A 13,667-nucleotide genomic window follows, 5' to 3' on the forward strand; every position below is an offset into this window, starting at 1 on the left:
CTACATGTTTTCATTCCAGCTAAACTCTCAGACTCTAATGTCATCCACCCTTTTGTTCATTGGTTACAGACCTGATTTCTCATCTCTTTGCTTGATCAACATTTTGATTATTTTCCTCAAAAAGCACCTATGTCTAAAGAAAATGTCAATAAAATGTCCACTTATTTCAAACTGTTGTGAGAAATACTGAATTATTGCACAGAAAAAAATATTTTTCTTACCCATCAAAAATTAGGCCACACTTAACCAATGTGAAGAGTTAGTTTTAGGATGTTAGCATATAGTCCATCCAGAATTTCTAGCCAAGAGCCTAAACACACACACACAAATAAATAAATAAATAAAATTTTAAAAGCCAAATGTATTCCCTCTAGATACAGCTGTCCAGTACCAACTAAATTAGAGAGCAGAGTGGGACTTCCTACCCCCCATTATGGTTTAAAATCCCAGTGCTGTGACAGAAGAGACTCTTCCCCAGGGGATGTTAAGGACAAATATGTCCAGAATGAAAAGGATATGGGCTGTCTCCAATTTCATCAACCAGTGTTGATACCTATCCTTAGGTAGCAGCGAGAAAGGATGTACTGCCGCTTCCTGGAGAAAGCAGCTAAGTCATCTCCCCACCATGGAAATAAGAAAAGCCAGGGAATAAGTGTTCCTTCTTAATAATAATTACATAATTGTGTATTAAAATGAGATTCTCTATCGGTGTTTTAGCTGAAGCATGAAAATTACAGATGCTATAGTTCAAAGTAAGGTTTGAAAAATTAGAATGGCAGAAAATAAATTTTGTGGCCCTTAAGATGACAGCATCCCTTTAAAAAATTAGGAAGAGCTAAGAAAAGTGAGAGTGGATATTGAGGAAGATTTTGGGAGACTCAATCTCAAGTCAAAAGACAGAGTTTTAAAGGCACAAGTAGAAGGATTCAATATATGTCCTACACTACTGGGGGATACAGTGGACCAGCACATAATTCTTGCTTGGAAACCTCAAGTGTTAGAGGTGGGTTGGCAGGTTCTTTGTGGAAGAGTGAAGTAGTTGCTGCTGAATTGAGATCAGTATGTAGACCCAATATTTACTGGGGTGATGGGGTGATAGGAGGATGGAGGAGAGGAAGTAAGCAATGAATCAATGAAAGCTTCCCTTGGAACAGATGTGGCCAAATGAGTGAAAGAGCAATTATCTAGGATCATCTTAGGTCCTGGCTTAGAAAGTTACCCAAAGTGGGGCACCTGGGTGGCTCAGTCATTAGGCATCTGCCTTCGGCTCAGGTCATGGTGCCAGGGTCCTGGGATCTAGCCCCACATCAGGCTCTCTGCTCAGTGGGAAGCCTGCTTCTCCCTCTCCCACTCCCCCTGCTTGTGTTCCCTCTCTCTCTATGTCTCTCTCTGGCAAATAAATAAATAATCTTTAAAATAAAAAGAAAGAAAAGAAAGTTACCCAAAGTAAGGACAGAGAGAAACTGGCAGTATCATAGGATTCCTAGAGCTGAGGGAATAGGACATGACCAGCCCAACTAAACACACAAGGCCTCCGCTGTTGGTTGAGGCAAGGGAAGGAATGCTGGGAAAATTGGGAAATTGGAGGAGTGGAGGCTCCAAAGAACCCACGAGAGCACTTGTGAGAGAAAGTGCCAGTATTAAGTTTTCACGAGGACTGAAGAACAGCACTACATGCCCACAACAGTAATAAAGAAATGGAAAGAATACCTTGTCCCAACCTATCTCTCCTCCTACCTTCCTCCCCCACCAGACCCAGAAGGGGAAAGAAATCCCATTAATAAGAGGTGGTAGAGGGTTGGTTGTGACATTCCTTAGGACAGGACATTCTAATTACTAAATTAAGAGTGGGTTTTGTGCCTTAAGACTGAATCCTAAGTCATCGTCCCTGCCTGATTTTCATCTGGGAGAAGAGGAGGGACTACCCTTATAGAGCTCATCTTAAGGGACTCCTGGAAACAATCACAAATGCTTTATAATTACATCCCCTGAGCTATGTTTGTTTCAATATAATACTTTTGTTGCGATATAATATTTACATGCCTCTCTGCCCACTTTGGTATCCCTGATGACACTTGTCTTGTCTAGTTCATTTTTGTATCCTCAGTACCTAGTGTCATAACTGATACATAGTTAGCACTAAGCACTTGCCAGATAATACAAGGGAGAATACCACAACTACCTGGGAAGAAGTAAAGGGAATTACAAGAATGTGAATGACAGAGGAACCACATCCTTTTGGATAGATCAAGAAGCCTTCATAGACATGATCATATATGACATAGGCCAAGTCAGATTTGTATCATTCCACCAGGTTCATATTTAGACCAACAGAACTGGAGAAAAGTGTAATAGCAGGGAAAATACTGTAGAGATGAAAAGATGTAGTTAGCCTCCAGAAATGAAAGAAATGACCATACTCTAGATGGCGATATGAAGTATGTATAATCATTTTATAGTAAAAGAGAACAGAAAGCAAGAGAAGAACTGCAATGAGATTGGAGAGGCTGAGCCCATCAGGTCGCTGGCAGGTCCTGAGACAGAAAAGATATAGCCTATTCAAGGAGAGCAGACTGGGAGACACACCAGAGGCCAATCAAGGGCATGGCTATATGCATCATCCATGGGATGCTGCCAAATCAGGGGTCAAATCTAATGAGGAGGGCAGCATCCACCTGAAGTTTATAGAGCAGATTTATTTTCCAGATATAAAAGAACTTTGCTTCTCCAATTATCAGCTTTGCAAGTAAAAGAGAATTAGCTCACCCTGATAGTAGGATTTAAAGGTAAAACGGTGAGAAGAAAAGACTACACTCAACTGTGGAGAAAAAGCCAGCTGGGAGAGAACTAAGTGGAATAGCTCAGAAGATGGGTTTCACTGTGTCAAACCAACTGGGTTAAATAAAATGGATAGTCATCTACTCTGTATATAACTAGCTGATACCTCAAATTCCCTAACTCTGTTATAACCCTTGTTTGATTCATTCAAATGGTTGGGTCTTATGTCTTCCTGATATGGGTGCTACTTCAGATAATATGAGAAAGGCAAGGTCGTTATTTCTTGGTGGTAAAATCTGTCAAGGAAATGTCCCCACTTGTTCTCCCAGTTGTTAGTAATAGAAAGTTATTTCAGTAAAGTGACATGATAGAGACCATTGGAATGCCTCTTTTTGGAAGTTGTCTTCTGTCACAGAAGATAATTTCTTAGGATATTATTTATGAACTTTTTATATGATTTAAAGAGAACCACTTCATATAAGACTGAGAAAGTAGAGAAAAAAATGAAGTGTGGAGGTGCTGGAGAGCAGGTATTTAGGGCACCAGAGAGACACGTCATCTGCTTTTCAGGGCTGCCTGACTGGTTCATTTGGTTGAGCGTGGGACTCTTGGTTTCGGCTCAGGTCATGATCTCCTGGTCAGTATATCCGAGCCACTTGTAGGGCTCCCTGCTCAGCGGGGTCTGCTTCTCCCTCTCCCCCTACCCCTCCATCCCCTGCTCATGCCCCCACTTTCTCTCAAATAAACCTTTAAAAAAAAAGTTACCTACTCTTCATATTGCATCATATCTGCCTGTGAAGATTGAATACAGACTGCAAGGCTAGGAAGAAAATAAAAATCACTAGAAAAGTCAAGAAATAAAAATGTGCCAAACGACTATTATATCCTACAAAATTGACCTCATTCAGTTCTCCATACTAGCCCTATGAGGGATTATTATCATCATACCACTGAGCAAACTGAGACTCCAACAAGTAGACTAAACTTCTCAAGGCAGAACCAAGATTCAAATCCTGGCCAGTCCAAAATCAAAGACCTTGCTTTCTCCCCAGTACCAAGATATCTTTGAGTACAAAGTGCAAGCAGCAAAGGAAATAGAAAAACACAAGTCATCCATATAATAGTTAATTAAGAAGTTATTTTTTATAATACTGAAATTAGGCTAAGATAAATATCAAGGTATCTTGAGACTATAGAACAAACTTAAGAAAATAACAAGAAATGTACATGACCTGGATGCAATAAATTACAAAACTTGACTAAAAGGCATTAAATGAGGCTTAAATTACTGAAAGAGGATTGCACAGATTTTGATTCTTGCTCAAAATAATCTAGGCAGTTTATTCAGACATCCAAAGCCAATGGATTTTATTAACTTGATCATAACATTAAAAATTATATAGAAAAAAAGGGAGGCCAAAAACAGCAAGAAAATTTTGAGAAAACAGTAATAAAAAGGAATCTGCTCAATTAGACTTTAAATATACTTTAAGGTACAACGATTAAAACAGTATTATTGTATTTATGCAAGAAAAAGTGAAGTGATTAAAGCAAACAAAATGAAAGTTCTACTTATATATTAACTCTACATATCATAGGAATTTAATAATTTATACAAATTGTATCAAAAAGAACAACCTTCTGTCAGTAGAAAAAATTAAGATTCGGTAAATAATTTGAATTAACTGATTTAAAAAAATTAACTGATGAAAGAATAAAGAATAATCCTGTTAGAATGAAGGTCAGGTCACATGACTTCTGTGATTAACCCCTCTTCCCCCAATGGTTTCCCATCTCTCTGAGAGTAAAGGATTTATGGTGACCTTGAAAGCCCTATGTTACATGGCCCGTATTTTCTTCCCCTTCAATCATTCTGCCTCAAACACACTGGCCTCTTTGCTTGTCCTCAAATCATACACAAAAGTTCCAATTACAAGATTTTTGCATTTGTGGTTCTCTTTGCATGGAACACTTGTCCCCAAAATATGCATGTGGCTCCCTCTTCAACTTTTTTTTTTTAAGATTTAATTTATTTATTTGCAGAGAGAGACACAGAGAGAGAGGGAACACAAGCAGGGGGAGTGGGAGAGGGAGAAGCAGGCTTCCCACAGAGCAGGGAGCCCGATGCAGGGCTCGATCCCAGGACCCTGGCATCATGACCTGAGCTGAAAGCAGATGTTTAACGACTGAGCCACTCAGGCGCCCCTCCCTCTTCAACTCTGGTCAGATCTTTGCTCAGATGTCACCTTCTCCATGATGCCTTCCCTTACTTCTCTGAAATTATAAAAGTTCTAAGAAAGAAAATATAGGTGAATATTTACATAATCTTGTGGGTGTGAACAGACTCCTTAGTAAGACTCACAAATTACTGACTTATAAATTTTGCTACATTAAAAATTTAAAACATCTGCTTCTTACAAATTTGACAAATAGTATAAAATAGCAAGCAAAAAGTGGGAGAAATATATAGGTAACATGTGCAAACAAAGGTTAATTTCTTTCCTAGAAAAACCTATTACGTATGAGAGAAATGCCAATATAAAAATGGGCAAAGGAATAGAAAACAAAATTCTTACACACACATAAAAACAAATTACCAGCATATATGAAAATAATTTTTAGCCTCATTAATAAGAAAATAAGCAAAAATTAAAATAATGAGACAACAAATTGGCAAAGATAAAAAGAATGATAATACACAACATTGGCAGGAGTGAGAAGAAAGAAACATTTTATTTGCTACACTGCCAACAGATGCATAAATAAATATAATCTATCTTAAGAGTCAGTTGGCAATATGAATTAAAAAAAATTTTAAATATGCTTACCTTTTGACCCAGAAATTTCACTTCTGGAAATTGGTCATAAGGAAATAATTGGGGACAGGTGGAAAGATTTAACTACAAAGATATAATAAAATGGTAATGTGCAACCTTGGAATAAGGAATGTAAGAGGAGGCACTGCAATCTTTTTTTCTCGTTGATGGGGATAGAGAAAGGGGATGGCTGAGCTGATTATATGTAAATAAGCTTTAGGTCTTTTTTTTTTTTTTTTTTTAAGAACTGTGTGGAAGTGGCAGGTGTATTGCATCTTCACTAAAGCTGAAAAAGGAAGTAGTGGCTTAAGCTTCCACATAGGGATTTAAGTTAAATATAAGAAAGTATTGCCTTACAAGAAGCTTTGTAAACATCAGTCTGAGTCAAGAAGGAGGTGGTACAATCACATTCCCTGGAGGACTTCACCATAGAAGAGATATTTGTCAAATTAAGATGATTTTTGGTACATGCCTACAAGAAGCAGGTTTGTTGTTGAAGTTCATGCTCAGTCTTCTATTTTTAATTATACTTTAATGTTTGATCAGCCCATTGTGCTTTGTGTGGTATGGATGCATATTACGTTAACTGTCACCTTGTCTCATTAAAATAATAATTAGAATGAGCCCTTATCACCAAAGTGAAATAGGTTTTTTAGTAAAAATTAGGGTGGGGTATCTGTCTTCAACCCACCAGCTGCCACACATTACATAACCCCAGTAATATTTGAAATCCTTTGGGTGATCTTCACTTTTCCTAAAAAAACTGTAAGTCTGAAATTAATTTACAAATCCTCTGAAAGGCCAACGATATTCTAAGTTCACTTTTCAGTTACAGTGGGAGTAAGTGTTCTAGTTCACATAACACATTTAGGTTTATTATTGTTATTATAGTATTTTTATTGAGCACCAATCACTAAGATTATAGCAAATATCAGATACAATTCTATTATAATATAACAGAATTGGACACAGCCATTGCAAAGATCTGATATAGAGGGGAAATTTCACAAACATGGAAAAAAAAAAGATCTGTACATGCTCAAGAAAAAAGCTGGATATCAAAACTATGTTACAGGAACAGATTAACATTAAGTCAATTCTAATCATTTTTCAAGGCAGTACAGATACATTTACCAAAGAAAAAATGAGCCTAAGGAGAAAAGAATATGAATTGCTTATATGGAAAGTAGAAGGGATATTACTGCATTATTTACACCTTAAAGAATCATATGTTCATATTTAATAAACTTCACATTTTCTCATTTTTCAAACAAACAAAATCTGACATCATTTCTCTAGTTGCATTGTAGCTATATGCCACCAAGTAAGGCATTCATTCTGTAATGACTACCTAGTGATTATTCCTATCTTTAGATATTTCCAAGCAGAAAAGAAAAAACTAAAATGAACACTAGTTGAAAGAATGCAAGTACAGCACACCCCTTCCAAAAGGAAAAGGAAGTCTACATTCATGGTTTCCCAGACTCATTTGACCCAGTTTACTTCATTACTTTAAGGCAATATGTAGTTCTTCCCTGAATCTTAACATTTACTATCTTTTTTTTTTTAAGATTTTATCTATTCATGTGAAAGAGAGAGAGAGAGAGGACAAGCAGGGGGAGGGGCAGAGGAGGAGAAAGAAGCAGACTCCCCGCTGAGCAAGGAGCCTAACCCAGGGCCAGATCCGAGGACCCTGGGTTCATGACCTGAGCCGAAGGCAGACACTTAACTGACTGAGCCACCCAGGTGCCCCTGCTATCTTTTTAAAAATTCACTTTTATTTTTATTCCTTGGCCACAACCTGGTTTATCTTTTTCAGAAATCCAGGTACCTGGCATTTCAGGATATTTTCTGTCTATAAATCAAACCGTTCTCTTGGCTTCAGGAAAATTTTGCTCTTCAAATTGCCTGAACTTCAATCTGACAATATTCCTTCAGTCACTCACTCTCCCTTCTAGACACACAGCCTCATTCTAAATATTTATGATTGAATTTTTCAAAATACTCTAAATTCCTGCCTCCCAATTGGATGACAAATCCATTCTTGTTTCTTCCAGCTCTGTATTCTCACATTGTCTAAATGTCCCACAGGGTTCTGCCTATGTCCCATCCTGCATTCATTTTACCACCTGACTCTCATCCTCCTTTCCAGAACTTCATTCTGAATCTCTGCAATCTTATCTTCAGGACCTTATGCATAGACCTCTTCCCTCCTCAAATACTTTAATGTGACAGCTATCACAACTTACAACATTCAAGTTTGACACTGTAGGTTCTCAATCCATTCAATTATTTTTAAGATCTGCTACACTGTCATCACAAATTTTTTAACTTTACTCTTCGGTGACAATCCAAAAGAGTGACCAATGGCTGGAATTTTCACCAAAGAAACATGAAAGAAGTCTTAACATTAGCCTACGTGGGTATTTAGCCATTATATGAGCACTTACCAAATTGAGTCTCCATCTATAAATCAGCCGTTAAATTGGTAATAAAATAAGTTCTAGATTAGATAGGAATTTGTTTGAGAATAATTAGAAGTTAAAGAAAACAATACACTAATTTTCTTTACGATCCTGATTTTTATTTGTGTTGACAATACGTGCAACAAAAAAATACATATATAAGCTATATTTCTAGATTCTTTTACAGCTAAGGCTGGTCTGGGAACATAGTTCTGGCCAATAAGATGTAAATGAAATTGCTTGGAGATTATTCCAGAAAAGCTCTTTTAAAGGAACTAACTCCCGTGGCATGAGATCTTTGCTCCTTGCCCTTCACTCTTCTTCCAGGTCGGAGGCTGATTATCATGCCCATGAGGGCTGGAGTCATCTTGCAATAATGTGGAAGAGAGCATATATTCCGAGGGAAAGTTAGAAGGAGCCTGGATCCTGGACGACACGATGCATACCATACTTGTCCTATCTCCAGACTTCTTTCACATGAGAAGAAAAATTAACCCCTCCTTTTTATGCCACTGTTTTTTTAGGTTCCTATGGTTAGCAGTCTAACACATCCTTAACTAATATAGTTGGTAAAAAGTGTGATATGAAATTTGAAACAAAAATATTTCAGGAAGTGGTGGTCATAATTGAGAAAGTGACTTTACTTTGGAGTAAAAATTAATTACTACGAATGTAATTCATGAATTATTTTTTCTTAAGAGGCTCTTCTGCTTCATAAGTGTTTATTCTCTGTGATATAAACATACAAAGTGATCCTACTATCTTTTTACCTTTTTTCCTGTCTATTGATCCTAAATTTGCTTAGGGAGGAAAAGAAAATGGAATGATGTGAGACTTCAGAGCAACGTCCAAAGCTTACTTTCAGTTTCTGCTAAAGCTTTAATAGTTTCTCTCTATTACTATTTCTTCTTATCAGCATGCTGGATTGCAAACAACAGAAAGTTGCTCTAACTAATCTAAAAAAATAGGAATTTACTGGATTGGTAAGCAGGTAGCTCACAGAATTGGCAGGAAAGTTGAATACAATGCAGTTTTGATCCTAAATACCAGAGTTAGGTCAAATTTCATATGTTAAGGGCACAGTCTCTCCCAAGACTCCGGCTACTCCAGACACCAGTCACAAGCTCCAGGGTTGCCATACCACTCACGCTTCTCACCAGTTGGCACCAATTCAAAGGTTCCCACTGCTCCCTCAGGTTTAGTAATTTGCTAGAACAACTCATACAACTCAGGAAAGCATTATACTTACAAATACAATTTTATTAGAAAGGATGCAAATCAGGACCAGCCAAATGAATAGATGGGAAGACCCCAAATATGAAGCTTCCATGTCCTCAGGACACTTCATACTCCCAGAGCATGTATGTATGATCAGGAAAGTTCACTAGAGTTCTGGGTATCCAGAGTTTCGTTTTTTTTTTTTTTTTTTTTTTTGAAGACTTTATTTATTTATTTGATAGAGAGAGACACAGCAAGAGAAGGAACACAAGCAGGGGGAGTGGGAGAGGGAGAAGCAGGCTTCCCGAGGAGCAGGGAGCCCAATGCAGGGCTTGATCAGAGGACCCTGGGATCATGACCGGAGCCGAAGGCAGATGCTTAACAACTGAGCCACCCAGGTGCCCCGGTATCCAGAGTTTCTATTGGGGTTTTATTCCATGAGCCTGATGGCTTAAATCATTGGCCACATGATAGAACTAAATCTCCAGTTCCTCACTTGTGTGGAGGCTGGGCTGCTATCACAGAGCTCAAAGCACCAAAGCTCTAATCTTGTGGTTGGATTTTCTGGTATGGCGAGCCCAACCCATTTCATTAGCATAAACTATCACGTGTGGTCTGAAGAGCCCACCATGAATGACAAAGACATTCCCAACACTCAAGAATATCCAAGGGTTTAGAGGTTCACTCCTTGTACCCAGGACAAAGATCTGCCAAATTCTATGTTATACAACACTGAAGAACCAGGTTCAGGAAATCAGTGGGAACCAGGATCACATCAAGACCTCTCCCCTGGAATGGCTTAGGACACAACTGCCACTTTTGTAGACTTCCCAGAAACTCTCCACCGACATTGTGGTAACCTGAACCATGCACAGCAGACACCAGCAATGCTGATACTACCCTCATGCAAGTATTGTCTAGCCCCCTTGCATCACTTCTGCTAGATTCAAAACTCCTTAACGTGAGCATTTCATTATCCAAATTCAGGTTATAGGCACACACAGAGAAATAGGAACATTTATGCCATGTGGCTTCTAAAATGAAAGTGAGTATACTGCCTCAAATAGTAGAGAATTCCCCTAACTTAGGAACTTGTGTCCCTGGGCAGCAAAAATATGACAAATATCCCTATGCTCTACCTCTTTCACTAATTAAAATCCATATATCTGTTTCTGTAAAATATAATACCATCTCTTTTATAATTAAAACACACTTTTCTACTCTTATAACAAGGAGACCATCCAAAGTCCCATTATGTACAAATCCAATGACTTGTCTCAGACCTTTGGGTAGTATCCACTCTTCTCCAGTTTTGTCTCCATCCCATATAGATACGGTTCAGCCTCTGAACTAAACATGCACTATATATAATAGTGGGTGCAGATGGGCAGGAATTAAAAGGTAAACTTGTTAAATATGTAAATAGAAGAAGAGAGAGAGAGTGAAGGAGAGATAAAGCAAGTAAGATCATATGAAAGGGACTACAGTTTTTGTTTATGCAAAATCATGAGGACAAATATACCCCTGGGTTCATCCCATGTGGCTTATTCACATACTTCTACCAAAATAGTCTTTTTACTTTCAAATTTCTGATTACCTGCTCAAGCTATTAATCACTACTCATTGGTTTGCGTTCTTCTTCTTTTTTTGACAGCCCTCTTCTTTTTTATGCGTTTTTCCAGTTTTATTGAGATATACTTGACATATTACATTGTATTGGTTTAAGGTGTACAACATAATGATTTGATATACGTGTATATTGCAAAATGATTGCCACAAGATTAGTTAACATCTATCACCTTACATATTTACCATTTTTTCTTGTGACAAGAACTTTCAAGATCTACTCTCTTAGCAATTTTCAAATATGCAATAGAGTATTGTTAACTATAGTCACCACACTGTACATTACATCCTCAGAAGTTATTTGTAACTGGAAGTTTGTACCTTTTCACCACCTTCACCCATTTTTCCTACCAGCTATGATTTGTATTCTTACTTAACCCAATCCATGATTTCTTCCAGGCAAATCAGACAACAAGATACACTTCCCTTTAATACTACCACTATTTTAAGTGATGCAATTAGGTAGCATAAATCCACCTAATGCTGCTCCTAGGAAATCAGGAAGAAGCATCTGTCAACCAAGCCTCTGTTTGTCTATCTATCTCTATCATCTATCTATCTATCTATCTATCTATCTATCTATCTATCTATCTATCATCTATCTATCTATCATCTATCATCTATCTATCATCTATCTATCTATCTTCTCAAACCACTAACTAGTTATGGAAACCCCTCCATATGTCCATTCCTGTGGTGCTGAGAGGGCAGCAGTACAACAGGAAGACGCCTGGGGAGGATGAGCATCCTCCTTGTGCAATTTAACTCATGCATTCAAGATTGGCTTCTGTCTATTCCTGTACACAGGCAGACCTCAGAGACACTGTGAGTCTGGTTCTAGATCACCACGATAAAACAAATATCAGAATAATGCAACTCAAATTAATTTTTTTGTTTCTCAGTGCATGTAAAAGTTATGTTTACATTATACTGTAGTCTATTAAGTATGCAATAGCATTATGTCTAAAAAACAGTGCACATACTTTAATCTAAAAATACTTATTGTTAAAAAAAATCCTAACCATGATCTGAGCTTTTGGAGTCATAATTTTTTGCTAGTGGAGGGTTTTGCCTTGATTTTGATGGCTGCTGACCAATCAGGGTGGTGGTTACTGAAGGCTGGGGTAACTATGGCAATTTCTTAGAATAAGACAACAATGAAGTTTGCCTCATTGATTGACACTTTCTCTTTCATGAATGATTTCTCTTTAGCATGTGATGCTGTTTGATTGCATTTTACCTACAGTAGAACTTCTTTAAAAATTGGAGTCAATCCTCTCAAACCCTTCCACTGTTTTATCAACTAAGTTTATGTAATATTCTAAGTCTTTGTTGCCATTTCAACAATCTTCAAAGCATCTTCACCAGGTGTAGTTTCCATCTTAAGAAACTACTTTCTTTGCTCATCCCTAAGAAGCAACTCCTCATCTTTTAAAGTTTTATCACAGATTGCAGCAATTCATTCCCATCTTCAGGCTCCACTTCTAATTCTAGTTTTCTTGCTATTTCCACCATATCTGCAGTTACTTCTACCACTGAAGTCTTGAACCTTCAATTTGTAAAAAATGTAGTATGTGTGAAGCTCAATGAAGTGAAGCATAATAAAACGAGGTATGCCTGCATATAGTCCACTTGGTGGAATGCTGCTTTACGATTTGGTGGATAATTTAATGGCCAATTCATAATGGAAAGCTCGTTTCATGAGATCAGGCATTTAGTCTCTACCAAGGTCCAGCAAGAATTCAAGGGTTATTTCTCAGAATAAGAATAGTTACTTGCCGAAGAGGTCATAGCTTTTATTACAAAAAACAGTATTAGAGGCTTTAACCATGAATTTACTACTAGGGTTCCACAAAGCACCCCGATCTGCCACGAACTGTTTAAGCTTCATTGGATCTGCTGGGTCATATGGGCTGGTTGGTAGAGCTGATTGCACCACAGCCTGGACTGATTGCCAGGGGCTGTATTGATTTGAGTTAATAAGGAGACAACATCTGGAACAGCAGCTGCACTTGGAGGCATCACCTAATTAAGCTTATGATAATCCACTCTCATTCTCCAAGACCCATCTGTCTTCCCCATCAGCCTAATTGGGGAGTTAAATGGAGCTGATAGAAATGACCACTCCCTATCTTTCCAGTCATTGATGGTAGCATTAATCTCTGGGGTTCCACAGGAATGTATTATTGCTCTTCACTTACTCTTTTAGCGAGGAAGGTGAGATCCAGGACTCCATCCCTGGTCCTTCTGCTCATAATAACTCTTATTCATGAGTCAGAAGCAAATGTGAGTAGTGGGCCAGTTGCAGGATATCTTCTCCCAGAAAACACTCAGGAAATGGAGGGGAAAGAAGAGGATGGGTCCACAGGTCTCACTGTATCTATGGTGTAATGGGACTTGGGTCAAGATCCACTTATCACCTGACCACCACAACCTTCCACTCTGATCATCAAACCACAGTGCCATTCTTCTTTGCCTGGAATGTGTTTTTTTAGAGCTATTATCCCCAAACAAGTGAAAGATCTACTTATATTCTTTTCCTTGGAATATATTTAAACCAGAAAATGATCACAGGCCTGGAAATAGGGATAATGCTATGTCTCCCTTTTGGTGAGCTCTAGCAATAGATATGGAGTTCTTAGGCAAATTTATTAGGAACTTTGTGAGTTGCTCATACATTTCAGATCTATAGACTCCATGATCAATAAATCTACATGAAATACCCATGTGTCTCTATTAGAGAAAGCACAACCACCTAGCCTTT

The sequence above is a fragment of the Mirounga leonina genome, unplaced genomic scaffold (genome assembly GCF_011800145.1).
Source record: "Mirounga leonina isolate KUSES-001 unplaced genomic scaffold, KU_Mleo_1.0 Mir_127, whole genome shotgun sequence".
Classification (NCBI taxonomy): domain Eukaryota; kingdom Metazoa; phylum Chordata; class Mammalia; order Carnivora; family Phocidae; genus Mirounga; species Mirounga leonina.